We start from the raw sequence: 27,793 nt of genomic DNA, 5'->3' as shown, positions 1-27,793 counted from the left end.
CGGCCACCGGGCCCTGTTTGACTGTCCAGGCTCAGCTTACCTGACCCTGGTTACCAGGGAATGCCACTCTGGGCCCTCCTTTTCATCCCCCTCCCTCACTGTGACCTCACCACCTGCCCCATTATGACCCAGTCTGGCTCCCAGTTAAAACTGGAGGGCAGAGGGCCCAGGCAGTCCTGGGACCAACGGCCATGGGTGAGCGAAACTACTACCGAGCCGAGCCGTTCACTGGCCCCATCCCCAGGAAATGCCAGGAGCAAGGATACTCAATTCTTCTGATCCCGGTCAGCTTCATCTTGCTCAACGTGGGGATCAACATGGTGACTATGGTCAGGGCAGGATCTGTGCAGCGCGGTTGGGGGAGCCCTGGGGTCTTGAAGGGGCTGAGGTGGGAGGGCTGCTGGGGTGTGACCGGGACAAGGGTTGGATTTCAGGGCTCACCCTGCTCCCGGCCTCCCCCCTCCCCTTCTTGCCTCAACTCTGGAGGCATCTGAAGAGATTCTTGCGGGCACTTTTCAATCGTATTTTCCACAAAGGTGAGTGGGCGCCGGCGTGGGTTCAGGGGATGTGGGCCTGTCCCCTTTCTTCTATCCCTGCCTTGATTCTCAGCCCCTCAGGAACCCAGGCCCTGACCCATCTCGCCTTTCCCCACAGACAAGCAAGCCAGCTGTGTAGGCACCCATCGCATGTGCATGCGCTGCTCCGTGGATCCCAAGAACCTGTGCTCAAGAGTTTCTTCCCACTTCTGCCATCGCCCAAGCTTCCTGCTCGGGCAGGTAAACCCACCTTGACTACTGCCTGCAGCGGGGCTCGGCGGGGGCGGAGCCGGCGGCCCCCCCGCCGCGGGCGAGTAAAGGAGAAGGCGGGCGGAGCGGGAGGCAAAAAGCCTACAGCACCCGGTATTCCCAGGCGGTCTCCCATCCAAGTACTAACCAGGCCCGACCCTGCTTAGCTTCCGAGATCAGACGAGATCGGGCGCGTTCAGGGTGGTATGGCCGTAGACGGGGGCGGGGGGCCGCGGGCGGCCTCTTGAGGCCCAGTTTCGCTGGCGCTGGCGCCTTAACGCCAGCCTGGCGGCCGGCCCGCCCCGGCAGGGCCCCCTCGCCCGCCCAGGCAGGGGCAACGGAGGTCTCGGGTATCGGGCGGCGGCGGAGGGTTTGGCGACCACCTCCCAGCCCAGGGCGGCCGTGACCCAGCAAACCCTTCGGCGCTTGGCGCCCCGCCCAAGATCCCGCACGTCGCTCACAGGGACGTGGCCCCGGAGGCTTCAGGGCCCGGGGCCCGCGGTCCCTTGGGCATCGGCCCTGCCCGCCCACGCGGCCCTAGGCGCAGCCCGGCCGCAGCCCGGGCCGGCCCTCCTGCCCGACAGCAGCTGGCCCGAAGCCACCGGGAGCCACCATTGAGTCGCCACGGCCCCTCAGCCCCGGCAAGGCCACCCTTGCCCCCACACCCCCCGCCGAGCTCAGGACCCCGCCCCTGGTGGCCGGCAGGCCCGGTGAAGCGGCCCCTGCCCTCGATCCCGCTCCCGCACCCGGCCGCGGTGACACGCCAGAGGGGCGGGGTGGGGGGGGGCTTTTGTCGGAGGGAGCTGTGGAGGGACACACCGGCACACAGGTGGCGGCGCCGGGGCTGGGCGCCGGTGGGGGCGGCCAGGTGCAGGTCGAGGGGCTCGCGGGCCGAAAGGACGGCAACTGGGCCCATGGCGGAGTCTGGGTCTGGAGGGCTCTGAGCCTCCATCCGCTCTGGTGCCTCGGGTCTACCGGCCCGACGCCTGGTAGCGCGACACCCCACCGGCCCACAGACGTAGCCTCCCCAGCTGTGCTCACAGCGAGTCCAACCGCAGCCTGCATCCCTCCACGGGACACTTGGATTACTCCCGCGATCCCCACGAGGTGCGGCACCCGGCGGCCGAATGGGCTGAGATCCTGCCCTTGCGGCGCCCTGTGGCCACCTCCGCCTCCCTCACGGTACTGGCCGAGGCCTCGGACCAGCGGGCCCCGGCTCCCAGCTCAGCCCTGCTCCTCTGCCCCTCTCACCTCCTGCCCGACGTCCAGGCTACCGAGCACCCTCCACCCCCGCCCACCTTCATGCCACTCAGCCGGAACCCGGGAGGCAATGCCAACTACCAGGTGTATGACAGTCTGGTGCTGAAGCGGCAACCGCAGGAGGGCCAAGCGCGGGCCAACTCGCTGCTACCTTCCACCTCGGCCTCCAGGCCCTCTCTGCACGGGAGCCAGACTGGGAAAATGAACTTACCAGCAGCAAGTGGGGGCAGGGACAGGGGGCGGCAGGGCATGGAGAGAGGAATAAAGAGCGCCAGAGTCCAGGAAACATTGGTGGTCTGTGGCTTGGAAACGCCACTCCTTCTGCCAGCCTGGGTCCCTGCGCTTGGCTTCCTGCAATAAGAAGCCAGTGTCCCCTTCTTGGCCTGAGGGTCCCTTTGGTTTAGTGGCCACAGTTCTGCCAGCAGGCCCCTCCTGGTCCTATACCATGCACTGAGTACATCTGCAGCTGCAGACTCCAAACCCCTGGTCTCTGGGCACCTCCTCTGTGTCTCAGCTGTCCCTGTCCACAGAGAGCCTCATACAAGAAGTTGCTTCCAAACTGGGAGGTTCCACATCTGGGCAGGTCCAGCTCCAGGCCCAGTGAAGGGCATGAAGAAGGCTGAGGCTCTGGACTCCAGCCAGGCCTTCAGCAGGCCTCTGAGGCCAAGGTCTTCCTAGTCTCAAGAGGGACCAAGAGACGCAATGTGTCATTTGAACAAGTGAGTCAGCGGGCGGTGAGCGAATGAATGACCGCTCGAGGGGATGTATGCCGGCCACCGGGCCCTGTTTGACTGTCCAGGCTCAGCTTACCTGACCCTGGTTACCAGGGAATGCCACTCTGGGCCCTCCTTTTCATCCCCCTCCCTCACTGTGACCTCACCACCTGCCCCATTATGACCCAGTCTGGCTCCCAGTTAAAACTGGAGGGCAGAGGGCCCAGGCAGTCCTGGGACCAACGGCCATGGGTGAGCGAAACTACTACCGAGCCGAGCCGTTCACTGGCCCCATCCCCAGGAAATGCCAGGAGCAAGGATACTCAATTCTTCTGATCCCGGTCAGCTTCATCTTGCTCAACGTGGGGATCAACATGGTGACTATGGTCAGGGCAGGATCTGTGCAGCGCGGTTGGGGGAGCCCTGGGGTCTTGAAGGGGCTGAGGTGGGAGGGCTGCTGGGGTGTGACCGGGACAAGGGTTGGATTTCAGGGCTCACCCTGCTCCCGGCCTCCCCCCTCCCCTTCTTGCCTCAACTCTGGAGGCATCTGAAGAGATTCTTGCGGGCACTTTTCAATCGTATTTTCCACAAAGGTGAGTGGGCGCCGGCGTGGGTTCAGGGGATGTGGGCCTGTCCCCTTTCTTCTATCCCTGCCTTGATTCTCAGCCCCTCAGGAACCCAGGCCCTGACCCATCTCGCCTTTCCCCACAGACAAGCAAGCCAGCTGTGTAGGCACCCATCGCATGTGCATGCGCTGCTCCGTGGATCCCAAGAACCTGTGCTCAAGAGTTTCTTCCCACTTCTGCCATCGCCCAAGCTTCCTGCTCGGGCAGGTAAACCCACCTTGACTACTGCCTGCAGCGGGGCTCGGCGGGGGCGGAGCCGGCGGCCCCCCCGCCGCGGGCGAGTAAAGGAGAAGGCGGGCGGAGCGGGAGGCAAAAAGCCTACAGCACCCGGTATTCCCAGGCGGTCTCCCATCCAAGTACTAACCAGGCCCGACCCTGCTTAGCTTCCGAGATCAGACGAGATCGGGCGCGTTCAGGGTGGTATGGCAGTAGACGGGGGTGGGGGGCCGCGGGCGGCCTCTTGAGGCCCAGTTTCGCTGGCGCTGGCGCCTTAACGCCAGCCTGGTGGCCGGCCCGCCCCGGCAGGGCCCCCTCGCCCGCCCAGGCAGGGGCAACGGAGGTCTCGGGTATCGGGCGGCGGCGGAGGGTTTGGCGACCACCTCCCAGCCCAGGGCGGCCGTGACCCAGCAAACCCTTCGGCGCTTGGCGCCCCGCCCAAGATCCCGCACGTCGCTCACAGGGACGTGGCCCCGGAGGCTTCAGGGCCCGGGGCCCGCGGTCCCTTGGGCATCGGCCCTGCCCGCCCACGCGGCCCTAGGCGCAGCCCGGCCGCAGCCCGGGCCGGCCCTCCTGCCCGACAGCAGCTGGCCCGAAGCCACTGGGAGCCACCATTGAGTCGCCACGGCCCCTCAGCCCCGGCAAGGCCACCCTTGCCCCCACACCCCCCGCCGAGCTCAGGACCCCGCCCCTGGTGGCCGGCAGGCCCGGGGAAGCGGCCCCTGCCCTCGATCCCGCTCCCGCACCCGGCCGCGGTGACACGCCAGAGCGGCGGGGTGGGGGGGGCTTTTGTCGGAGGGAGCTGTGGAGGGACACACCGGCACACAGGTGGCGGCGCCGGGGCTGGGCGCCGGTGGGGGCGGCCAGGTGCAGGTCGAGGGGCTCGCGGGCCGAAAGGACGGCAACTGGGCCCGCGGCGGAGTCTGGGTCCGGGCCAGCCACCCCGGGAGCGTCTGGGGTGCGCCTGCCTTCCAGGGCCGCCTTCTGGCCGCCTGGCCGGCCGGGCCGGCGGGGAGCGACCCCGCCGGCGCGCGCCGTGGTGGGAGGGGCCTGAGGAGGTGGGGCCTGCAGCGGGGCCCGGCGGGGGCGGAGCCGGCGGCCCCCGCCGCGGGCGAGTAAAGGAGAAGGCGGGCGGAGCGGGAGGCAAAAAGCCTACAGCACCCGGTATTCCCAGGCGGTCTCCCATCCAAGTACTAACCAGGCCCGACCCTGCTTAGCTTCCGAGATCAGACGAGATCGGGCGCGTTCAGGGTGGTATGGCCGTAGACGGGGGCGGGGGGCCGCGGGCGGCCTCTTGAGGCCCAGTTTCGCTGGCGCTGGCGCCTTAACGCCAGCCTGGCGGCCGGCCCGCCCCGGCAGGGCCCCCTCGCCCGCCCAGGCAGGGGCAACGGAGGTCTCGGGTATCGGGCGGCGGCGGAGGGTTTGGCGACCACCTCCCAGCCCAGGGCGGCCGTGACCCAGCAAACCCTTCGGCGCTTGGCGCCCCGCCCAAGATCCCGCACGTCGCTCACAGGGACGTGGCCCCGGAGGCTTCAGGGCCCGGGGCCCGCGGTCCCTTGGGCATCGGCCCTGCCCGCCCACGCGGCCCTAGGCGCAGCCCGGCCGCAGCCCGGGCCGGCCCTCCTGCCCGACAGCAGCTGGCCCGAAGCCACCGGGAGCCACCATTGAGTCGCCACGGCCCCTCAGCCCCGGCAAGGCCACCCTTGCCCCCACACCCCCCGCCGAGCTCAGGACCCCGCCCCTGGTGGCCGGCAGGCCCGGGGAAGCGGCCCCTGCCCTCGATCCCGCTCCCGCACCCGGCCGCGGTGACACGCCAGAGGGGCGGGGTGGGGGGGGGCTTTTGTCGGAGGGAGCTGTGGAGGGACACACCGGCACACAGGTGGCGGCGCCGGGGCTGGGCGCCGGTGGGGGCGGCCAGGTGCAGGTCGAGGGGCTCGCGGGCCGAAAGGACGGCAACTGGGCCCGCGGCGGAGTCTGGGTCCGGGCCAGCCACCCCGGGAGCGTCTGGGGTGCGCCTGCCTTCCAGGGCCGCCTTCTGGCCGCCTGGCCGGCCGGGCCGGCGGGGAGCGACCCCGCCGGCGCGCGCCGTGGTGGGAGGGGCCTGAGGAGGTGGGGCCTGCAGCGGGGCCCGGCGGGGGCGGAGCCGGCGGCCCCCGCCGCGGGCGAGTAAAGGAGAAGGCGGGCGGAGCGGGAGGCAAAAAGCCTACAGCACCCGGTATTCCCAGGCGGTCTCCCATCCAAGTACTAACCAGGCCCGACCCTGCTTAGCTTCCGAGATCAGACGAGATCGGGCGCGTTCAGGGTGGTATGGACGTAGACGGGGGCGGGGGGCCGCGGGCGGCCTCTTGAGGCCCAGTTTCGCTGGCGCTGGCGCCTTAACGCCAGCCTGGCGGCCGGCCCGCCCCGGCAGGGCCCCCTCGCCCGCCCAGGCAGGGGCAACGGAGGTCTCGGGTATCGGGCGGCGGCGGAGGGTTTGGCGACCACCTCCCAGCCCAGGGCGGCCGTGACCCAGCAAACCCTTCGGCGCTTGGCGCCCCGCCCAAGATCCCGCACGTCGCTCACAGGGACGTGGCCCCGGAGGCTTCAGGGCCCGGGGCCCGCGGTCCCTTGGGCATCGGCCCTGCCCGCCCACGCGGCCCTAGGCGCAGCCCGGCCGCAGCCCGGGCCGGCCCTCCTGCCCGACAGCAGCTGGCCCGAAGCCACCGGGAGCCACCATTGAGTCGCCACGGCCCCTCAGCCCCGGCAAGGCCACCCTTGCCCCCACACCCCCCGCCGAGCTCAGGACCCCGCCCCTGGTGGCCGGCAGGCCCGGGGAAGCGGCCCCTGCCCTCGATCCCGCTCCCGCACCCGGCCGCGCTGACATGCCAGAGGGGCGGGGTGGGGGTGGGGCTTTTGTCGTAGGGAGCTGTGGAGGGACACACCGGCACACAGGTGGCGGCGCCGGGGCTGGGCGCCGGTGGGGGCGGCCAGGTGCAGGTCGAGGGGCTCGCGGGCCGAAAGGACGGCAACTGGGCCCATGGCGGAGTCTGGGTCTGGAGGGCTCTGAGCCTCCATCCGCTCTGGTGCCTCGGGTCTACCGGCCCGACGCCTGGTAGCGCGACACCCCACCGGCCCACAGACGTAGCCTCCCCAGCTGTGCTCACAGCGAGTCCAACCGCAGCCTGCATCCCTCCACGGGACACTTGGATTACTCCCGCGATCCCCACGAGGTGCGGCACCCGGCGGCCGAATGGGCTGAGATCCTGCCCTTGCGGCGCCCTGTGGCCACCTCCGCCTCCCTCACGGTACTGGCCGAGGCCTCGGACCAGCGGGCCCCGGCTCCCAGCTCAGCGCTGCTCCTCCGCCCCTCTCACCTCCTGCCCGACGTCCAGGCTACCGAGCACCCTCCACCCCCGCCCACCTTCATGCCACTCAGCCGGAACCCGGGAGGCAATGCCAACTACCAGGTGTATGACAGTCTGGTGCTGAAGCGGCAACCGCAGGAGGGCCAAGCGCGGGCCAACTCGCTGCTACCTTCCACCTCGGCCTCCAGGCCCTCTCTGCACGGGAGCCAGACTGGGAAAATGAACTTACCAGCAGCAAGTGGGGGCAGGGGCAGGGGGCGGCAGGGCATGGAGAGAGGAATAAAGAGCGCCAGAGTCCAGGAAACATTGGTGGTCTGTGGCTTGGAAGCGCCACTCCTTCTGCCAGCCTGGGTCCCTGCGCTTGGCTTCCTGCAATAAGAAGCCAGTGTCCCCTTCTTGGCCTGAGGGTCCCTTTGGTTTAGTGGCCACAGTTCTGCCAGCAGGCCCCTCCTGGTCCTATACCATGCACTAAGTACATCTGCAGCTGCAGACTCCAAACCCCTGGTCTCTGGGCACCTCCTCTGTGTCTCAGCTGTCCCTGTCCACAGAGAGCCTCATACAAGAAGTTGCTTCCAAACTGGGAGGTTCCACATCTGGGCAGGTCCAGCTCCAGGCCCAGTGAAGGGCATGAAGAAGGCTGAGGCTCTGGACTCCAGCCAGGCCTTCAGCAGGCCTCTGAGGCCAAGGTCTTCCTAGTCTCAAGAGGGGCCAAGAGACGCAATGTGTCATTTGAACAAGTGAGTCAGCGGGCGGTGAGCGAATGAATGACCGCTCGAGGGGATGTATGCCGGCCACCGGGCCCTGTTTGACTGTCCAGGCTCAGCTTACCTGACCCTGGTTACCAGGGAATGCCACTCTGGGCCCTCCTTTTCATCCCCCTCCCTCACTGTGACCTCACCACCTGCCCCATTATGACCCAGTCTGGCTCCCAGTTAAAACTGGAGGGCAGAGGGCCCAGGCAGTCCTGGGACCAACGGCCATGGGTGAGCGAAACTACTACCGAGCCGAGCCGTTCACTGGCCCCATCCCCAGGAAATGCCAGGAGCAAGGATACTCAATTCTTCTGATCCCGGTCAGCTTCATCTTGCTCAACGTGGGGATCAACATGGTGACTATGGTCAGGGCAGGATCTGTGCAGCGCGGTTGGGGGAGCCCTGGGGTCTTGAAGGGGCTGAGGTGGGAGGGCTGCTGGGGTGTGACCGGGACAAGGGTTGGATTTCAGGGCTCACCCTGCTCCCGGCCTCCCCCCTCCCCTTCTTCCCTCAACTCTGGAGGCATCTGAAGAGATTCTTGCGGGCACTTTTCAATCGTATTTTCCACAAAGGTGAGTGGGCGCCGGCGTGGGTTCAGGGGATGTGGGCCTGTCCCCTTTCTTCTATCCCTGCCTTGATTCTCAGCCCCTCAGGAACCCAGGCCCTGACCCATCTCGCCTTTCCCCACAGACAAGCAAGCCAGCTGTGTAGGCACCCATCGCATGTGCATGCGCTGCTCCGTGGATCCCAAGAACCTGTGCTCAAGAGTTTCTTCCCACTTCTGCCATCGCCCAAGCTTCCTGCTCGGGCAGGTAAACCCACCTTGACTACTGCCTGCAGCGGGGCTCGGCGGGGGCGGAGCCGGCGGCCCCCCAGCCGCGGGCGAGTAAAGGAGAAGGCGGGCGGAGCGGGAGGCAAAAAGCCTACAGCACCCGGTATTCCCAGGCGGTCTCCCATCCAAGTACTAACCAGGCCCGACCCTGCTTAGCTTCCGAGATCAGACGAGATCGGGCGCGTTCAGGGTGGTATGGCCGTAGACGGGGGCGGGGGGCCGCGGGCGGCCTCTTGAGGCCCAGTTTCGCTGGCGCTGGCGCCTTAACGCCAGCCTGGTGGCCGGCCCGCCCCGGCAGGGCCCCCTCGCCCGCCCAGGCAGGGGCAACGGAGGTCTCGGGTATCGGGCGGCGGCGGAGGGTTTGGCGACCACCTCCCAGCCCAGGGCGGCCGTGACCCAGCAAACCCTTCGGCGCTTGGCGCCCCGCCCAAGATCCCGCACGTCGCTCACAGGGACGTGGCCCCGGAGGCTTCAGGGCCCGGGGCCCGCGGTCCCTTGGGCATCGGCCCTGCCCGCCCACGCGGCCCTAGGCGCAGCCCGGCCGCAGCCCGGGCCGGCCCTCCTGCCCGACAGCAGCTGGCCCGAAGCCACTGGGAGCCACCATTGAGTCGCCACGGCCCCTCAGCCCCGGCAAGGCCACCCTTGCCCCCACACCCCCCGCCGAGCTCAGGACCCCGCCCCTGGTGGCCGGCAGGCCCGGGGAAGCGGCCCCTGCCCTCGATCCCGCTCCCGCACCCGGCCGCGGTGACACGCCAGAGGGGCGGGGTGGGGGGGGGCTTTTGTCGGAGGGAGCTGTGGAGGGACACACCGGCACACAGGTGGCGGCGCCGGGGCTGGGCGCCGGTGGGGGCGGCCAGGTGCAGGTCGAGGGGCTCGCGGGCCGAAAGGACGGCAACTGGGCCCGCGGCGGAGTCTGGGTCCGGGCCAGCCACCCCGGGAGCGTCTGGGGTGCGCCTGCCTTCCAGGGCCGCCTTCTGGCCGCCTGGCCGGCCGGGCCGGCGGGGAGCGACCCCGCCGGCGCGCGCCGTGGTGGGAGGGGCCTGAGGAGGTGGGGCCTGCAGCGGGGCCCGGCGGGGGCGGAGCCGGCGGCCCCCGCCGCGGGCGAGTAAAGGAGAAGGCGGGCGGAGCGGGAGGCAAAAAGCCTACAGCACCCGGTATTCCCAGGCGGTCTTCCATCCAAGTACTAACCAGGCCCGACCCTGCTTAGCTTCCGAGATCAGACGAGATCGGGCGCGTTCAGGGTGGTATGGCCGTAGACGGGGGCGGGGGGCCGCGGGCGGCCTCTTGAGGCCCAGTTTCGCTGGCGCTGGCGCCTTAACGCCAGCCTGGCGGCCGGCCCGCCCCGGCAGGGCCCCCTCGCCCGCCCAGGCAGGGGCAACGGAGGTCTCGGGTATCGGGCGGCGGCGGAGGGTTTGGCGACCACCTCCCAGCCCAGGGCGGCCGTGACCCAGCAAACCCTTCGGCGCTTGGCGCCCCGCCCAAGATCCCGCACGTCGCTCACAGGGACGTGGCCCCGGAGGCTTCAGGGCCCGGGGCCCGCGGTCCCTTGGGCATCGGCCCTGCCCGCCCACGCGGCCCTAGGCGCAGCCCGGCCGCAGCCCGGGCCGGCCCTCCTGCCCGACAGCAGCTGGCCCGAAGCCACCGGGAGCCACCATTGAGTCGCCACGGCCCCTCAGCCCCGGCAAGGCCACCCTTGCCCCCACACCCCCCGCCGAGCTCAGGACCCCGCCCCTGGTGGCCGGCAGGCCCGGGGAAGCGGCCCCTGCCCTCGATCCCGCTCCCGCACCCGGCCGCGGTGACACGCCAGAGGGGCGGGGTGGGGGGGGCTTTTGTCGGAGGGAGCTGTGGAGGGACACACCGGCACACAGGTGGCGGCGCCGGGGCTGGGCGCCGGTGGGGGCGGCCAGGTGCAGGTCGAGGGGCTCGCGGGCCGAAAGGACGGCAACTGGGCCCGCGGCGGAGTCTGGGTCCGGGCCAGCCACCCCGGGAGCGTCTGGGGTGCGCCTGCCTTCCAGGGCCGCCTTCTGGCCGCCTGGCCGGCCGGGCCGGCGGGGAGCGACCCCGCCGGCGCGCGCCGTGGTGGGAGGGGCCTGAGGAGGTGGGGCCTGCAGCGGGGCCCGGCGGGGGCGGAGCCGGCGGCCCCCGCCGCGGGCGAGTAAAGGAGAAGGCGGGCGGAGCGGGAGGCAAAAAGCCTACAGCACCCGGTATTCCCAGGCGGTCTCCCATCCAAGTACTAACCAGGCCCGACCCTGCTTAGCTTCCGAGATCAGACGAGATCGGGCGCGTTCAGGGTGGTATGGCCGTAGACGGGGGCGGGGGGCCGCGGGCGGCCTCTTGAGGCCCAGTTTCGCTGGCGCTGGCGCCTTAACGCCAGCCTGGCGGCCGGCCCGCCCCGGCAGGGCCCCCTCGCCCGCCCAGGCAGGGGCAACGGAGGTCTCGGGTATCGGGCGGCGGCGGAGGGTTTGGCGACCACCTCCCAGCCCAGGGCGGCCGTGACCCAGCAAACCCTTCGGCGCTTGGCGCCCCGCCCAAGATCCCGCACGTCGCTCACAGGGACGTGGCCCCGGAGGCTTCAGGGCCCGGGGCCCGCGGTCCCTTGGGCATCGGCCCTGCCCGCCCACGCGGCCCTAGGCGCAGCCCGGCCGCAGCCCGGGCCGGCCCTCCTGCCCGACAGCAGCTGGCCCGAAGCCACCGGGAGCCACCATTGAGTCGCCACGGCCCCTCAGCCCCGGCAAGGCCACCCTTGCCCCCACACCCCCCGCCGAGCTCAGGACCCCGCCCCTGGTGGCCGGCAGGCCCGGGGAAGCGGCCCCTGCCCTCGATCCCGCTCCCGCACCCGGCCGCGCTGACAAGCCAGAGGGGCGGGGTGGGGGTGGGGCTTTTGTCGGAGGGAGCTGTGGAGGGACACACCGGCACACAGGTGGCGGCGCCGGGGCTGGGCGCCGGTGGGGGCGGCCAGGTGCAGGTCGAGGGGCTCGCGGGCCGAAAGGACGGCAACTGGGCCCATGGCGGAGTCTGGGTCTGGAGGGCTCTGAGCCTCCATCCGCTCTGGTGCCTCGGGTCTACCGGCCCGACGCCTGGTAGCGCGACACCCCACCGGCCCACAGACGTAGCCTCCCCAGCTGTGCTCACAGCGAGTCCACCCGCAGCCTGCATCCCTCCACGGGACACTTGGATTACTCCCGCGATCCCCACGAGGTGCGGCACCCGGCGGCCGAATGGGCTGAGATCCTGCCCTTGCGGCGCCCTGTGGCCACCTCCGCCTCCCTCACGGTACTGGCCGAGGCCTCGGACCAGCGGGCCCCGGCTCCCAGCTCAGCGCTGCTCCTCCGCCCCTCTCACCTCCTGCCCGACGTCCAGGCTACCGAGCACCCTCCACCCCCGCCCACCTTCATGCCACTCAGCCGGAACCCGGGAGGCAATGCCAACTACCAGGTGTATGACAGTCTGGTGCTGAAGCGGCAACCGCAGGAGGGCCAAGCGCGGGCCAACTCGCTGCTACCTTCCACCTCGGCCTCCAGGCCCTCTCTGCACGGGAGCCAGACTGGGAAAATGAACTTACCAGCAGCAAGTGGGGGCAGGGACAGGGGGCTGCAGGGCATGGAGAGAGGAATAAAGAGCGCCAGAGTCCAGGAAACATTGGTGGTCTGTGGCTTGGAAGCGCCACTCCTTCTGCCAGCCTGGGTCCCTGCGCTTGGCTTCCTGCAATAAGAAGCCAGTGTCCCCTTCTTGGCCTGAGGGTCCCTTTGGTTTAGTGGCCACAGTTCTGCCAGCAGGCCCCTCCTGGTCCTATACCATGCACTGAGTACATCTGCAGCTGCAGACTCCAAACCCCTGGTCTCTGGGCACCTCCTCTGTGTCTCAGCTGTCCCTGTCCACAGAGAGCCTCATACAAGAAGTTGCTTCCAAACTGGGAGGTTCCACATCTGGGCAGGTCCAGCTCCAGGCCCAGTGAAGGGCATGAAGAAGGCTGAGGCTCTGGACTCCAGCCAGGCCTTCAGCAGGCCTCTGAGGCCAAGGTCTTCCTAGTCTCAAGAGGGACCAAGAGACGCAATGTGTCATTTGAACAAGTGAGTCAGCGGGCGGTGAGCGAATGAATGACCGCTCGAGGGGATGTATGCCGGCCACCGGGCCCTGTTTGACTGTCCAGGCTCAGCTTACCTGACCCTGGTTACCAGGGAATGCCACTCTGGGCCCTCCTTTTCATCCCCCTCCCTCACTGTGACCTCACCACCTGCCCCATTATGACCCAGTCTGGCTCCCAGTTAAAACTGGAGGGCAGAGGGCCCAGGCAGTCCTGGGACCAACGGCCATGGGTGAGCGAAACTACTACCGAGCCGAGCCGTTCACTGGCCCCATCCCCAGGAAATGCCAGGAGCAAGGATACTCAATTCTTCTGATCCCGGTCAGCTTCATCTTGCTCAACGTGGGGATCAACATGGTGACTATGGTCAGGGCAGGATCTGTGCAGCGCGGTTGGGGGAGCCCTGGGGTCTTGAAGGGGCTGAGGTGGGAGGGCTGCTGGGGTGTGACCGGGACAAGGGTTGGATTTCAGGGCTCACCCTGCTCCCGGCCTCCCCCCTCCCCTTCTTGCCTCAACTCTGGAGGCATCTGAAGAGATTCTTGCGGGCACTTTTCAATCGTATTTTCCACAAAGGTGAGTGGGCGCCGGCGTGGGTTCAGGGGATGTGGGCCTGTCCCCTTTCTTCTATCCCTGCCTTGATTCTCAGCCCCTCAGGAACCCAGGCCCTGACCCATCTCGCCTTTCCCCACAGACAAGCAAGCCAGCTGTGTAGGCACCCATCGCATGTGCATGCGCTGCTCCGTGGATCCCAAGAACCTGTGCTCAAGAGTTTCTTCCCACTTCTGCCATCGCCCAAGCTTCCTGCTCGGGCAGGTAAACCCACCTTGACTACTGCCTGCAGCGGGGCTCGGCGGGGGCGGAGCCGGCGGCCCCCCCGCCGCGGGCGAGTAAAGGAGAAGGCGGGCGGAGCGGGAGGCAAAAAGCCTACAGCACCCGGTATTCCCAGGCGGTCTCCCATCCAAGTACTAACCAGGCCCGACCCTGCTTAGCTTCCGAGATCAGACGAGATCGGGCGCGTTCAGGGTGGTATGGCCGTAGACGGGGGCGGGGGGCCGCGGGCGGCCTCTTGAGGCCCAGTTTCGCTGGCGCTGGCGCCTTAACGCCAGCCTGGCGGCCGGCCCGCCCCGGCAGGGCCCCCTCGCCCGCCCAGGCAGGGGCAACGGAGGTCTCGGGTATCGGGCGGCGGCGGAGGGTTTGGCGACCACCTCCCAGCCCAGGGCGGCCGTGACCCAGCAAACCCTTCGGCGCTTGGCGCCCCGCCCAAGATCCCGCACGTCGCTCACAGGGACGTGGCCCCGGAGGCTTCAGGGCCCGGGGCCCGCGGTCCCTTGGGCATCGGCCCTGCCCGCCCACGCGGCCCTAGGCGCAGCCCGGCCGCAGCCCGGGCCGGCCCTCCTGCCCGACAGCAGCTGGCCCGAAGCCACTGGGAGCCACCATTGAGTCGCCACGGCCCCTCAGCCCCGGCAAGGCCACCCTTGCCCCCACACCCCCCGCCGAGCTCAGGACCCCGCCCCTGGTGGCCGGCAGGCCCGGGGAAGCGGCCCCTGCCCTCGATCCCGCTCCCGCACCCGGCCGCGGTGACACGCCAGAGGGGCGGGGTGGGGGGGGGCTTTTGTCAGAGGGAGCTGTGGAGGGACACACCGGCACACAGGTGGCGGCGCCGGGGCTGGGCGCCGGTGGGGGCGGCCAGGTGCAGGTCGAGGGGCTCGCGGGCCGAAAGGACGGCAACTGGGCCCGCGGCGGAGTCTGGGTCCGGGCCAGCCACCCCGGGAGCGTCTGGGGTGCGGCTGCCTTCCAGGGCCGCCTTCTGGCCGCCTGGCCGGCCGGGCCGGGGGGGAGCGCCCCCGCCGGCGCGCGCCGTGGTGGGAGGGGCCTGAGGAGGTGGGGCCTGCAGCGGGGCCCGGCGGGGGCGGAGCCGGCGGCCCCCGCCGCGGGCGAGTAAAGGAGAAGGCGGGCGGAGCGGGAGGCAAAAAGCCTACAGCACCCGGTATTCCCAGGCGGTCTCCCATCCAAGTACTAACCAGGCCCGACCCTGCTTAGCTTCCGAGATCAGACGAGATCGGGCGCGTTCAGGGTGGTATGGCCGTAGACGGGGGCGGGGGGCCGCGGGCGGCCTCTTGAGGCCCAGTTTCGCTGGCGCTGGCGCCTTAACGCCAGCCTGGCGGCCGGCCCGCCCCGGCAGGGCCCCCTCGCCCGCCCAGGCAGGGGCAACGGAGGTCTCGGGTATCGGGCGGCGGCGGAGGGTTTGGCGACCACCTCCCAGCCCAGGGCGGCCGTGACCCAGCAAACCCTTCGGCGCTTGGCGCCCCGCCCAAGATCCCGCACGTCGCTCACAGGGACGTGGCCCCGGAGGCTTCAGGGCCCGGGGCCCGCGGTCCCTTGGGCATCGGCCCTGCCCGCCCACGCGGCCCTAGGCGCAGCCCGGCCGCAGCCCGGGCCGGCCCTCCTGCCCGACAGCAGCTGGCCCGAAGCCACTGGGAGCCACCATTGAGTCGCCACGGCCCCTCAGCCCCGGCAAGGCCACCCTTGCCCCCACACCCCCCGCCGAGCTCAGGACCCCGCCCCTGGTGGCCGGCAGGCCCGGGGAAGCGGCCCCTGCCCTCGATCCCGCTCCCGCACCCGGCCGCGGTGACACGCCAGAGGGGCGGGGTGGGGGGGGGCTTTTGTCGGAGGGAGCTGTGGAGGGACACACCGGCACACAGGTGGCGGCGCCGGGGCTGGGCGCCGGTGGGGGCGGCCAGGTGCAGGTCGAGGGGCTCGCGGGCCGAAAGGACGGCAACTGGGCCCATGGCGGAGTCTGGGTCTGGAGGGCTCTGAGCCTCCATCCGCTCTGGTGCCTCGGGTCTACCGGCCCGACGCCTGGTAGCGCGACACCCCACCGGCCCACAGACGTAGCCTCCCCAGCTGTGCTCACAGCGAGTCCAACCGCAGCCTGCATCCCTCCACGGGACACTTGGATTACTCCCGCGATCCCCACGAGGTGCGGCACCCGGCGGCCGAATGGGCTGAGATCCTGCCCTTGCGGCGCCCTGTGGCCACCTCCGCCTCCCTCACGGTACTGGCCGAGGCCTCGGACCAGCGGGCCCCGGCTCCCAGCTCAGCCCTGCTCCTCTGCCCCTCTCACCTCCTGCCCGACGTCCAGGCTACCGAGCACCCTCCACCCCCGCCCACCTTCATGCCACTCAGCCGGAACCCGGGAGGCAATGCCAACTACCAGGTGTATGACAGTCTGGTGCTGAAGCGGCAACCGCAGGAGGGCCAAGCGCGGGCCAACTCGCTGCTACCTTCCACCTCGGCCTCCAGGCCCTCTCTGCACGGGAGCCAGACTGGGAAAATGAACTTACCAGCAGCAAGTGGGGGCAGGGACAGGGGGCGGCAGGGCATGGAGAGAGGAATAAAGAGCGCCAGAGTCCAGGAAACATTGGTGGTCTGTGGCTTGGAAGCGCCACTCCTTCTGCCAGCCTGGGTCCCTGCGCTTGGCTTCCTGCAATAAGAAGCCAGTGTCCCCTTCTTGGCCTGAGGGTCCCTTTGGTTTAGTGGCCACAGTTCTGCCAGCAGGCCCCTCCTGGTCCTATACCATGCACTAAGTACATCTGCAGCTGCAGACTCCAAACCCCTGGTCTCTGGGCACCTCCTCTGTGTCTCAGCTGTCCCTGTCCACAGAGAGCCTCATACAAGAAGTTGCTTCCAAACTGGGAGGTTCCACATCTGGGCAGGTCCAGCTCCAGGCCCAGTGAAGGGCATGAAGAAGGCTGAGGCTCTGGACTCCAGCCAGGCCTTCAGCAGGCCTCTGAGGCCAAGGTCTTCCTAGTCTCAAGAGGGGCCAAGAGACGCAATGTGTCATTTGAACAAGTGAGTCAGCGGGCGGTGAGCGAATGAATGACCGCTCGAGGGGATGTATGCCGGCCACCGGGCCCTGTTTGACTATCCAGGCTCAGCTTACCTGACCCTGGTTACCAGGGAATGCCACTCTGGGCCCTCCTTTTCATCCCCCTCCCTCACTGTGACCTCACCACCTGCCCCATTATGACCCAGTCTGGCTCCCAGTTAAAACTGGAGGGCAGAGGGCCCAGGCAGTCCTGGGACCAACGGCCATGGGTGAGCGAAACTACTACCGAGCCGAGCCGTTCACTGGCCCCATCCCCAGGAAATGCCAGGAGCAAGGATACTCAATTCTTCTGATCCCGGTCAGCTTCATCTTGCTCAACGTGGGGATCAACATGGTGACTATGGTCAGGGCAGGATCTGTGCAGCGCGGTTGGGGGAGCCCTGGGGTCTTGAAGGGGCTGAGGTGGGAGGGCTGCTGGGGTGTGACCGGGACAAGGGTTGGATTTCAGGGCTCACCCTGCTCCCGGCCTCCCCCCTCCCCTTCTTGCCTCAACTCTGGAGGCATCTGAAGAGATTCTTGCGGGCACTTTTCAATCGTATTTTCCACAAAGGTGAGTGGGCGCCGGCGTGGGTTCAGGGGATGTGGGCCTGTCCCCTTTCTTCTATCCCTGCCTTGATTCTCAGCCCCTCAGGAACCCAGGCCCTGACCCATCTCGCCTTTCCCCACAGACAAGCAAGCCAGCTGTGTAGGCACCCATCGCATGTGCATGCGCTGCTCCGTGGATCCCAAGAACCTGTGCTCAAGAGTTTCTTCCCACTTCTGCCATCGCCCAAGCTTCCTGCTCGGGCAGGTAAACCCACCTTGACTACTGCCTGCAGCGGGGCTCGGCGGGGGCGGAGCCGGCGGCCCCCCCGCCGCGGGCGAGTAAAGGAGAAGGCGGGCGGAGCGGGAGGCAAAAAGCCTACAGCACCCGGTATTCCCAGGCGGTCTCCCATCCAAGTACTAACCAGGCCCGACCCTGCTTAGCTTCCGAGATCAGACGAGATCGGGCGCGTTCAGGGTGGTATGGCCGTAGACGGGGGCGGGGGGCCGCGGGCGGCCTCTTGAGGCCCAGTTTCGCTGGCGCTGGCGCCTTAACGCCAGCCTGGCGGCCGGCCCGCCCCGGCAGGGCCCCCTCGCCCGCCCAGGCAGGGGCAACGGAGGTCTCGGGTATCGGGCGGCGGCGGAGGGTTTGGCGACCACCTCCCAGCCCAGGGCGGCCGTGACCCAGCAAACCCTTCGGCGCTTGGCGCCCCGCCCAAGATCCCGCACGTCGCTCACAGGGACGTGGCCCCGGAGGCTTCAGGGCCCGGGGCCCGCGGTCCCTTGGGCATCGGCCCTGCCCGCCCACGCGGCCCTAGGCGCAGCCCGGCCGCAGCCCGGGCCGGCCCTCCTGCCCGACAGCAGCTGGCCCGAAGCCACCGGGAGCCACCATTGAGTCGCCACGGCCCCTCAGCCCCGGCAAGGCCACCCTTGCCCCCACACCCCCCGCCGAGCTCAGGACCCCGCCCCTGGTGGCCGGCAGGCCCGGGGAAGCGGCCCCTGCCCTCGATCCCGCTCCCGCACCCGGCCGCGGTGACACGCCAGAGGGGCGGGGTGGGGGGGGGCTTTTGTCGGAGGGAGCTGTGGAGGGACACACCGGCACACAGGTGGCGGCGCCGGGGCTGGGCGCCGGTGGGGGCGGCCAGGTGCAGGTCGAGGGGCTCGCGGGCCGAAAGGACGGCAACTGGGCCCGCGGCGGAGTCTGGGTCCGGGCCAGCCACCCCGGGAGCGTCTGGGGTGCGCCTGCCTTCCAGGGCCGCCTTCTGGCCGCCTGGCCGGCCGGGCCGGCGGGGAGCGACCCCGCCGGCGCGCGCCGTGGTGGGAGGGGCCTGAGGAGGTGGGGCCTGCAGCGGGGCCCGGCGGGGGCGGAGCCGGCGGCCCCCGCCGCGGGCGAGTAAAGGAGAAGGCGGGCGGAGCGGGAGGCAAAAAGCCTACAGCACCCGGTATTCCCAGGCGGTCTCCCATCCAAGTACTAACCAGGCCCGACCCTGCTTAGCTTCCGAGATCAGACGAGATCGGGCGCGTTCAGGGTGGTATGGCCGTAGACGGGGGCGGGGGGCCGCGGGCGGCCTCTTGAGGCCCAGTTTCGCTGGCGCTGGCGCCTTAACGCCAGCCTGGCGGCCGGCCCGCCCCGGCAGGGCCCCCTCGCCCGCCCAGGCAGGGGCAACGGAGGTCTCGGGTATCGGGCGGCGGCGGAGGGTTTGGCGACCACCTCCCAGCCCAGGGCGGCCGTGACCCAGCAAACCCTTCGGCGCTTGGCGCCCCGCCCAAGATCCCGCACGTCGCTCACAGGGACGTGGCCCCGGAGGCTTCAGGGCCCGGGGCCCGCGGTCCCTTGGGCATCGGCCCTGCCCGCCCACGCGGCCCTAGGCGCAGCCCGGCCGCAGCCCGGGCCGGCCCTCCTGCCCGACAGCAGCTGGCCCGAAGCCACCGGGAGCCACCATTGAGTCGCCACGGCCCCTCAGCCCCGGCAAGGCCACCCTTGCCCCCACACCCCCCGCCGAGCTCAGGACCCCGCCCCTGGTGGCCGGCAGGCCCGGGGAAGCGGCCCCTGCCCTCGATCCCGCTCCCGCACCCGGCCGCGCTGACACGCCAGAGGGGCGGGGTGGTGGTGGGGCGGGGCTTTTGTCGGAGGGAGCTGTGGAGGGACACACCGGCACACAGGTGGCGGCGCCGGGGCTGGGCGCCGGTCGGGGCGGCCAGGTGCAGGTCGAGGGGCTCGCGGGCCGAAAGGACGGCAACTGGGCCCATGGCGGAGTCTGGGTCTGGAGGGCTCTGAGCCTCCATCCGCTCTGGTGCCTCGGGTCTACCGGCCCGACGCCTGGTAGCGCGACACCCCACCGGCCCACAGACGTAGCCTCCCCAGCTGTGCTCACAGCGAGTCCACCCGCAGCCTGCATCCCTCCACGGGACACTTGGATTACTCCCGCGATCCCCACGAGGTGCGGCACCCGGCGGCCGAATGGGCTGAGATCCTGCCCTTGCGGCGCCCTGTGGCCACCTCCGCCTCCCTCACGGTACTGGCCGAGGCCTCGGACCAGCGGGCCCCGGCTCCCAGCTCAGCGCTGCTCCTCCGCCCCTCTCACCTCCTGCCCGACGTCCAGGCTACCGAGCACCCTCCACCCCCGCCCACCTTCATGCCACTCAGCCGGAACCCGGGAGGCAATGCCAACTACCAGGTGTATGACAGTCTGGTGCTGAAGCGGCAACCGCAGGAGGGCCAAGCGCGGGCCAACTCGCTGCTACCTTCCACCTCGGCCTCCAGGCCCTCTCTGCACGGGAGCCAGACTGGGAAAATGAACTTACCAGCAGCAAGTGGGGGCAGGGGCAGGGGGCGGCAGGGCATGGAGAGAGGAATAAAGAGCGCCAGAGTCCAGGAAACATTGGTGGTCTGTGGCTTGGAAGCGCCACTCCTTCTGCCAGCCTGGGTCCCTGCGCTTGGCTTCCTGCAATAAGAAGCCAGTGTCCCCTTCTTGGCCTGAGGGTCCCTTTGGTTTAGTGGCCACAGTTCTGCCAGCAGGCCCCTCCTGGTCCTATACCATGCACTGAGTACATCTGCAGCTGCAGACTCCAAACCCCTGGTCTCTGGGCACCTCCTCTGTGTCTCAGCTGTCCCTGTCCACAGAGAGCCTCATACAAGAAGTTGCTTCCAAACTGGGAGGTTCCACATCTGGGCAGGTCCAGCTCCAGGCCCAGTGAAGGGCATGAAGAAGGCTGAGGCTCTGGACTCCAGCCAGGCCTTCAGCAGGCCTCTGAGGCCAAGGTCTTCCTAGTCTCAAGAGGGACCAAGAGACGCAATGTGTCATTTGAACAAGTGAGTCAGCGGGCGGTGAGCGAATGAATGACCGCTCGAGGGGATGTATGCCGGCCACCGGGCCCTGTTTGACTGTCCAGGCTCAGCTTACCTGACCCTGGTTACCAGGGAATGCCACTCTGGGCCCTCCTTTTCATCCCCCTCCCTCACTGTGACCTCACCACCTGCCCCATTATGACCCAGTCTGGCTCCCAGTTAAAACTGGAGGGCAGAGGGCCCAGGCAGTCCTGGGACCAACGGCCATGGGTGAGCGAAACTACTACCGAGCCGAGCCGTTCACTGGCCCCATCCCCAGGAAATGCCAGGAGCAAGGATACTCAATTCTTCTGATCCCGGTCAGCTTCATCTTGCTCAACGTGGGGATCAACATGGTGACTATGGTCAGGGCAGGATCTGTGCAGCGCGGTTGGGGGAGCCCTGGGGTCTTGAAGGGGCTGAGGTGGGAGGGCTGCTGGGGTGTGACCGGGACAAGGGTTGGATTTCAGGGCTCACCCTGCTCCCGGCCTCCCCCCTCCCCTTCTTGCCTCAACTCTGGAGGCATCTGAAGAGATTCTTGCGGGCACTTTTCAATCGTATTTTCCACAAAGGTGAGTGGGCGCCGGCGTGGGTTCAGGGGATGTGGGCCTGTCCCCTTTCTTCTATCCCTGCCTTGATTCTCAGCCCCTCAGGAACCCAGGCCCTGACCCATCTCGCCTTTCCCCACAGACAAGCAAGCCAGCTGTGTAGGCACCCATCGCATGTGCATGCGCTGCTCCGTGGATCCCAAGAACCTGTGCTCAAGAGTTTCTTCCCACTTCTGCCATCGCCCAAGCTTCCTGCTCGGGCAGGTAAACCCACCTTGACTACTGCCTGCAGCGGGGCTCGGCGGGGGCGGAGCCGGCGGCCCCCCCGCCGCGGGCGAGTAAAGGAGAAGGCGGGCGGAGCGGGAGGCAAAAAGCCTACAGCACCCGGTATTCCCAGGCGGTCTCCCATCCAAGTACTAACCAGGCCCGACCCTGCTTAGCTTCCGAGATCAGACGAGATCGGGCGCGTTCAGGGTGGTATGGCCGTAGACGGGGGCGGGGGGCCGCGGGCGGCCTCTTGAGGCCCAGTTTCGCTGGCGCTGGCGCCTTAACGCCAGCCTGGCGGCCGGCCCGCCCCGGCAGGGCCCCCTCGCCCGCCCAGGCAGGGGCAACGGAGGTCTCGGGTATCGGGCGGCGGCGGAGGGTTTGGCGACCACCTCCCAGCCCAGGGCGGCCGTGACCCAGCAAACCCTTCGGCGCTTGGCGCCCCGCCCAAGATCCCGCACGTCGCTCACAGGGACGTGGCCCCGGAGGCTTCAGGGCCCGGGGCCCGCGGTCCCTTGGGCATCGGCCCTGCCCGCCCACGCGGCCCTAGGCGCAGCCCGGCCGCAGCCCGGGCCGGCCCTCCTGCCCGACAGCAGCTGGCCCGAAGCCACTGGGAGCCACCATTGAGTCGCCACGGCCCCTCAGCCCCGGCAAGGCCACCCTTGCCCCCACACCCCCCGCCGAGCTCAGGACCCCGCCCCTGGTGGCCGGCAGGCCCGGGGAAGCGGCCCCTGCCCTCGATCCCGCTCCCGCACCCGGCCGCGGTGACACGCCAGAGGGGCGGGGTGGGGGGGGGCTTTTGTCAGAGGGAGCTGTGGAGGGACACACCGGCACACAGGTGGCGGCGCCGGGGCTGGGCGCCGGTGGGGGCGGCCAGGTGCAGGTCGAGGGGCTCGCGGGCCGAAAGGACGGCAACTGGGCCCGCGGCGGAGTCTGGGTCCGGGCCAGCCACCCCGGGAGCGTCTGGGGTGCGGCTGCCTTCCAGGGCCGCCTTCTGGCCGCCTGGCCGGCCGGGCCGGGGGGGAGCGCCCCCGCCGGCGCGCGCCGTGGTGGGAGGGGCCTGAGGAGGTGGGGCCTGCAGCGGGGCCCGGCGGGGGCGGAGCCGGCGGCCCCCGCCGCGGGCGAGTAAAGGAGAAGGCGGGCGGAGCGGGAGGCAAAAAGCCTACAGCACCCGGTATTCCCAGGCGGTCTCCCATCCAAGTACTAACCAGGCCCGACCCTGCTTAGCTTCCGAGATCAGACGAGATCGGGCGCGTTCAGGGTGGTATGGCCGTAGACGGGGGCGGGGGGCCGCGGGCGGCCTCTTGAGGCCCAGTTTCGCTGGCGCTGGCGCCTTAACGCCAGCCTGGCGGCCGGCCCGCCCCGGCAGGGCCCCCTCGCCCGCCCAGGCAGGGGCAACGGAGGTCTCGGGTATCGGGCGGCGGCGGAGGGTTTGGCGACCACCTCCCAGCCCAGGGCGGCCGTGACCCAGCAAACCCTTCGGCGCTTGGCGCCCCGCCCAAGATCCCGCACGTCGCTCACAGGGACGTGGCCCCGGAGGCTTCAGGGCCCGGGGCCCGCGGTCCCTTGGGCATCGGCCCTGCCCGCCCACGCGGCCCTAGGCGCAGCCCGGCCGCAGCCCGGGCCGGCCCTCCTGCCCGACAGCAGCTGGCCCGAAGCCACTGGGAGCCACCATTGAGTCGCCACGGCCCCTCAGCCCCGGCAAGGCCACCCTTGCCCCCACACCCCCCGCCGAGCTCAGGACCCCGCCCCTGGTGGCCGGCAGGCCCGGGGAAGCGGCCCCTGCCCTCGATCCCGCTCCCGCACCCGGCCGCGGTGACACGCCAGAGGGGCGGGGTGGGGGGGGGCTTTTGTCGGAGGGAGCTGTGGAGGGACACACCGGCACACAGGTGGCGGCGCCGGGGCTGGGCGCCGGTGGGGGCGGCCAGGTGCAGGTCGAGGGGCTCGCGGGCCGAAAGGACGGCAACTGGGCCCATGGCGGAGTCTGGGTCTGGAGGGCTCTGAGCCTCCATCCGCTCTGGTGCCTCGGGTCTACCGGCCCGACGCCTGGTAGCGCGACACCCCACCGGCCCACAGACGTAGCCTCCCCAGCTGTGCTCACAGCGAGTCCAACCGCAGCCTGCATCCCTCCACGGGACACTTGGATTACTCCCGCGATCCCCACGAGGTGCGGCACCCGGCGGCCGAATGGGCTGAGATCCTGCCCTTGCGGCGCCCTGTGGCCACCTCCGCCTCCCTCACGGTACTGGCCGAGGCCTCGGACCAGCGGGCCCCGGCTCCCAGCTCAGCGCTGCTCCTCCGCCCCTCTCACCTCCTGCCCGACGTCCAGGCTACCGAGCACCCTCCACCCCCGCCCACCTTCATGCCACTCAGCCGGAACCCGGGAGGCAATGCCAACTACCAGGTGTATGACAGTCTGGTGCTGAAGCGGCAACCGCAGGAGGGCCAAGCGTGGGCCAACTCGCTGCTACCTTCCACCTCGGCCTCCAGGCCCTCTCTGCACGGGAGCCAGACTGGGAAAATGAACTTACCAGCAGCAAATGGGGGCAGGGGCAGGGGGCGGCAGGGCATGGAGAGAGGAATAAAGAGCGCCAGAGTCCAGGAAACATTGGTGGTCTGTGGCTTGGAAGCGCCACTCCTTCTGCCAGCCTGGGTCCCTGCGCTTGGCTTCCTGCAATAAGAAGCCAGTGTCCCCTTCTTGGCCTGAGGGTCCCTTTGGTTTAGTGGCCACAGTTCTGCCAGCAGGCCCCTCCTGGTCCTATACCATGCACTAAGTACATCTGCAGCTGCAGACTCCAAACCCCTGGTCTCTGGGCACCTCCTCTGTGTCTCAGCTGTCCCTGTCCACAGAGAGCCTCATACAAGAAGTTGCTTCCAAACTGGGAGGTTCCACATCTGGGCAGGTCCAGCTCCAGGCCCAGTGAAGGGCATGAAGAAGGCTGAGGCTCTGGACTCCAGCCAGGCCTTCAGCAGGCCTCTGAGGCCAAGGTCTTCCTAGTCTCAAGAGGGGCCAAGAGACGCAATGTGTCATTTGAACAAGTGAGTCAGCGGGCGATGAGCGAATGAATGACCGCTCGAGGGGATGTATGCCGGCCACCGGGCCCTGTTTGACTGTCCAGGCTCAGCTTACCTGACCCTGGTTACCAGGGAATGCCACTCTGGGCCCTCCTTTTCATCCCCCTCCCTCACTGTGACCTCACCACCTGCCCCATTATGACCCAGTCTGGCTCCCAGTTAAAACTGGAGGGCAGAGGGCCCAGGCAGTCCTGGGACCAACGGCCATGGGTGAGCGAAACTACTACCGAGCCGAGCCGTTCACTGGCCCCATCCCCAGGAAATGCCAGGAGCAAGGATACTCAATTCTTCTGATCCCGGTCAGCTTCATCTTGCTCAACGTGGGGATCAACATGGTGACTATGGTCAGGGCAGGATCTGTGCAGCGCGGTTGGGGGAGCCCTGGGGTCTTGAAGGGGCTGAGGTGGGAGGGCTGCTGGGGTGTGACCGGGACAAGGGTTGGATTTCAGGGCTCACCCTGCTCCCGGCCTCCCCCCTCCCCTTCTTGCCTCAACTCTGGAGGCATCTGAAGAGATTCTTGCGGGCACTTTTCAATCGTATTTTCCACAAAGGTGAGTGGGCGCCGGCGTGGGTTCAGGGGATGTGGGCCTGTCCCCTTTCTTCTATCCCTGCCTTGATTCTCAGCCCCTCAGGAACCCAGGCCCTGACCCATCTCGCCTTTCCCCACAGACAAGCAAGCCAGCTGTGTAGGCACCCATCGCATGTGCATGCGCTGCTCCGTGGATCCCAAGAACCTGTGCTCAAGAGTTTCTTCCCACTTCTGCCATCGCCCAAGCTTCCTGCTCGGGCAGGTAAACCCACCTTGACTACTGCCTGCAGCGGGGCTCGGCGGGGGCGGAGCCGGCGGCCCCCCCGCCGCGGGCGAGTAAAGGAGAAGGCGGGCGGAGCGGGAGGCAAAAAGCCTACAGCACCCGGTATTCCCAGGCGGTCTCCCATCCAAGTACTAACCAGGCCCGACCCTGCTTAGCTTCCGAGATCAGACGAGATCGGGCGCGTTCAGGGTGGTATGGCCGTAGACGGGGGCGGGGGGCCGCGGGCGGCCTCTTGAGGCCCAGTTTCGCTGGCGCTGGCGCCTTAACGCCAGCCTGGTGGCCGGCCCGCCCCGGCAGGGCCCCCTCGCCCGCCCAGGCAGGGGCAACGGAGGTCTCGGGTATCGGGCGGCGGCGGAGGGTTTGGCGACCACCTCCCAGCCCAGGGCGGCCGTGACCCAGCAAACCCTTCGGCGCTTGGCGCCCCGCCCAAGATCCCGCACGTCGCTCACAGGGACGTGGCCCCGGAGGCTTCAGGGCCCGGGGCCCGCGGTCCCTTGGGCATCGGCCCTGCCCGCCCACGCGGCCCTAGGCGCAGCCCGGCCGCAGCCCGGGCCGGCCCTCCTGCCCGACAGCAGCTGGCCCGAAGCCACTGGGAGCCACCATTGAGTCGCCACGGCCCCTCAGCCCCGGCAAGGCCACCCTTGCCCCCACACCCCCCGCCGAGCTCAGGACCCCGCCCCTGGTGGCCGGCAGGCCCGGGGAAGCGGCCCCTGCCCTCGATCCCGCTCCCGCACCCGGCCGCGGTGACACGCCAGAGGGGCGGGGTGGGGGGGGGCTTTTGTCGGAGGGAGCTGTGGAGGGACACACCGGCACACAGGTGGCGGCGCCGGGGCTGGGCGCCAGTGGGGGCGGCCAGGTGCAGGTCGAGGGGCTCGCGGGCCGAAAGGACGGCAACTGGGCCCGCGGCGGAGTCTGGGTCCGGGCCAGCCACCCCGGGAGCGTCTGGGGTGCGCCTGCCTTCCAGGGCCGCCTTCTGGCCGCCTGGCCGGCCGGGCCGGCGGGGAGCGACCCCGCCGGCGCGCGCCGTGGTGGGAGGGGCCTGAGGAGGTGGGGCCTGCAGCGGGGCCCGGCGGGGGCGGAGCCGGCGGCCCCCGCCGCGGGCGAGTAAAGGAGAAGGCGGGCGGAGCGGGAGGCAAAAAGCCTACAGCACCCGGTATTCCCAGGCGGTCTCCCATCCAAGTACTAACCAGGCCCGACCCTGCTTAGCTTCCGAGATCAGACGAGATCGGGCGCGTTCAGGGTGGTATGGCTGTAGACGGGGGCGGGGGGCCGCGGGCGGCCTCTTGAGGCCCAGTTTCGCTGGCGCTGGCGCCTTAACGCCAGCCTGGCGGCCGGCCCGCCCCGGCAGGGCCCCCTCGCCCGCCCAGGCAGGGGCAACGGAGGTCTCGGGTATCGGGCGGCGGCGGAGGGTTTGGCGACCACCTCCCAGCCCAGGGCGGCCGTGACCCAGCAAACCCTTCGGCGCTTGGCGCCCCGCCCAAGATCCCGCACGTCGCTCACAGGGACGTGGCCCCGGAGGCTTCAGGGCCCGGGGCCCGCGGTCCCTTGGGCATCGGCCCTGCCCGCCCACGCGGCCCTAGGCGCAGCCCGGCCGCAGCCCGGGCCGGCCCTCCTGCCCGACAGCAGCTGGCCCGAAGCCACCGGGAGCCACCATTGAGTCGCCACGGCCCCTCAGCCCCGGCAAGGCCACCCTTGCCCCCACACCCCCCGCCGAGCTCAGGACCCCGCCCCGGTGGCCGGCAGGCCCGGGGAAGCGGCCCCTGCCCTCGATCCCGCTCCCGCACCCGGCCGCGCTGACACGCCAGAGGGGCGGGGTGGGGGTGGGGCTTTTGTCGGAGGGAGCTGTGGAGGGACACACCGGCACACAGGTGGCGGCGCCGGGGCTGGGCGCCGGTGGGGGCGGCCAGGTGCAGGTCGAGGGGCTCGCGGGCCGAAAGGACGGCAACTGGGCCCATGGCGGAGTCTGGGTCTGGAGGGCTCTGAGCCTCCATCCGCTCTGGTGCCTCGGGTCTACCGGCCCGACGCCTGGTAGCGCGACACCCCACCGGCCCACAGACGTAGCCTCCCCAGCTGTGCTCACAGCGAGTCCAACCGCAGCCTGCATCCCTCCACGGGACACTTGGATTACTCCCGCGATCCCCACGAGGTGCGGCACCCGGCGGCCGAATGGGCTGAGATCCTGCCCTTGCGGCGCCCTGTGGCCACCTCCGCCTCCCTCACGGTACTGGCCGAGGCCTCGGACCAGCGGGCCCCGGCTCCCAGCTCAGCGCTGCTCCTCCGCCCCTCTCACCTCCTGCCCGACGTCCAGGCTACCGAGCACCCTCCACCCCCGCCCACCTTCATGCCACTCAGCCGGAACCCGGGAGGCAATGCCAACTACCAGGTGTATGACAGTCTGGTGCTGAAGCGGCAACCGCAGGAGGGCCAAGCGCGGGCCAACTCGCTGCTACCTTCCACCTCGGCCTCCAGGCCCTCTCTGCACGGGAGCCAGACTGGGAAAATGAACTTACCAGCAGCAAGTGGGGGCAGGGGCAGGGGGCGGCAGGGCATGGAGAGAGGAATAAAGAGCGCCAGAGTCCAGGAAACATTGGTGGTCTGTGGCTTGGAAGCGCCACTCCTTCTGCCAGCCTGGGTCCCTGCGCTTGGCTTCCTGCAATAAGAAGCCAGTGTCCCCTTCTTGGCCTGAGGGTCCCTTTGGTTTAGTGGCCACAGTTCTGCCAGCAGGCCCCTCCTGGTCCTATAC

General features: G+C 69.5%; 15 non-coding genes across 15 annotated transcripts; all 15 read right to left on the bottom strand.

The window, feature by feature from the left end:
• Nucleotides 1–884: 884 nt before the first annotated feature.
• Nucleotides 885–1,003, bottom strand: LOC132595471 (5S ribosomal RNA). Its single transcript, XR_009561613.1, has one exon. It is a non-coding gene; the product is annotated as a 5S ribosomal RNA (ribosomal RNA).
• A 2,696-nt stretch (nt 1,004–3,699) lies between these two features.
• Nucleotides 3,700–3,818, bottom strand: LOC132595542 (5S ribosomal RNA). Its single transcript, XR_009561683.1, has one exon. It is a non-coding gene; the product is annotated as a 5S ribosomal RNA (ribosomal RNA).
• Nucleotides 3,819–4,749: 931 nt separating this feature from the next.
• On the bottom strand, nt 4,750–4,868 carry LOC132595460 (5S ribosomal RNA). Its single transcript, XR_009561602.1, has one exon. It is a non-coding gene; the product is annotated as a 5S ribosomal RNA (ribosomal RNA).
• A 932-nt stretch (nt 4,869–5,800) lies between these two features.
• LOC132595551 (5S ribosomal RNA) lies at nt 5,801–5,919 on the bottom strand. Its single transcript, XR_009561692.1, has one exon. It is a non-coding gene; the product is annotated as a 5S ribosomal RNA (ribosomal RNA).
• Nucleotides 5,920–8,616: 2,697 nt separating this feature from the next.
• Nucleotides 8,617–8,735, bottom strand: LOC132595449 (5S ribosomal RNA). Its single transcript, XR_009561591.1, has one exon. It is a non-coding gene; the product is annotated as a 5S ribosomal RNA (ribosomal RNA).
• A 932-nt stretch (nt 8,736–9,667) lies between these two features.
• On the bottom strand, nt 9,668–9,786 carry LOC132595537 (5S ribosomal RNA). The gene has a single exon (XR_009561678.1). It is a non-coding gene; the product is annotated as a 5S ribosomal RNA (ribosomal RNA).
• A 931-nt stretch (nt 9,787–10,717) lies between these two features.
• On the bottom strand, nt 10,718–10,836 carry LOC132595438 (5S ribosomal RNA). Its single transcript, XR_009561579.1, has one exon. It is a non-coding gene; the product is annotated as a 5S ribosomal RNA (ribosomal RNA).
• A 2,697-nt stretch (nt 10,837–13,533) lies between these two features.
• On the bottom strand, nt 13,534–13,652 carry LOC132595427 (5S ribosomal RNA). The gene has a single exon (XR_009561567.1). It is a non-coding gene; the product is annotated as a 5S ribosomal RNA (ribosomal RNA).
• A 932-nt stretch (nt 13,653–14,584) lies between these two features.
• Nucleotides 14,585–14,703, bottom strand: LOC132595416 (5S ribosomal RNA). Its single transcript, XR_009561556.1, has one exon. It is a non-coding gene; the product is annotated as a 5S ribosomal RNA (ribosomal RNA).
• A 2,696-nt stretch (nt 14,704–17,399) lies between these two features.
• Nucleotides 17,400–17,518, bottom strand: LOC132595405 (5S ribosomal RNA). The gene has a single exon (XR_009561543.1). It is a non-coding gene; the product is annotated as a 5S ribosomal RNA (ribosomal RNA).
• A 932-nt stretch (nt 17,519–18,450) lies between these two features.
• On the bottom strand, nt 18,451–18,569 carry LOC132595394 (5S ribosomal RNA). Its single transcript, XR_009561531.1, has one exon. It is a non-coding gene; the product is annotated as a 5S ribosomal RNA (ribosomal RNA).
• A 2,702-nt stretch (nt 18,570–21,271) lies between these two features.
• LOC132595383 (5S ribosomal RNA) lies at nt 21,272–21,390 on the bottom strand. The gene has a single exon (XR_009561520.1). It is a non-coding gene; the product is annotated as a 5S ribosomal RNA (ribosomal RNA).
• A 932-nt stretch (nt 21,391–22,322) lies between these two features.
• LOC132595372 (5S ribosomal RNA) lies at nt 22,323–22,441 on the bottom strand. Its single transcript, XR_009561509.1, has one exon. It is a non-coding gene; the product is annotated as a 5S ribosomal RNA (ribosomal RNA).
• Nucleotides 22,442–25,137: 2,696 nt separating this feature from the next.
• On the bottom strand, nt 25,138–25,256 carry LOC132595580 (5S ribosomal RNA). The gene has a single exon (XR_009561721.1). It is a non-coding gene; the product is annotated as a 5S ribosomal RNA (ribosomal RNA).
• Nucleotides 25,257–26,188: 932 nt separating this feature from the next.
• Nucleotides 26,189–26,307, bottom strand: LOC132595530 (5S ribosomal RNA). Its single transcript, XR_009561672.1, has one exon. It is a non-coding gene; the product is annotated as a 5S ribosomal RNA (ribosomal RNA).
• Nucleotides 26,308–27,793: the final 1,486 nt, after the last annotated feature.

The sequence above is a fragment of the Globicephala melas genome, unplaced genomic scaffold (assembly GCF_963455315.2).
Source record: "Globicephala melas unplaced genomic scaffold, mGloMel1.2 SCAFFOLD_182, whole genome shotgun sequence".
NCBI classification, from domain to species: Eukaryota; Metazoa; Chordata; class Mammalia; order Artiodactyla; family Delphinidae; genus Globicephala; species Globicephala melas.
Note: the sequence above shows the minus strand (reverse complement) of the source record. Positions and strands in the feature narration are given on the sequence as shown.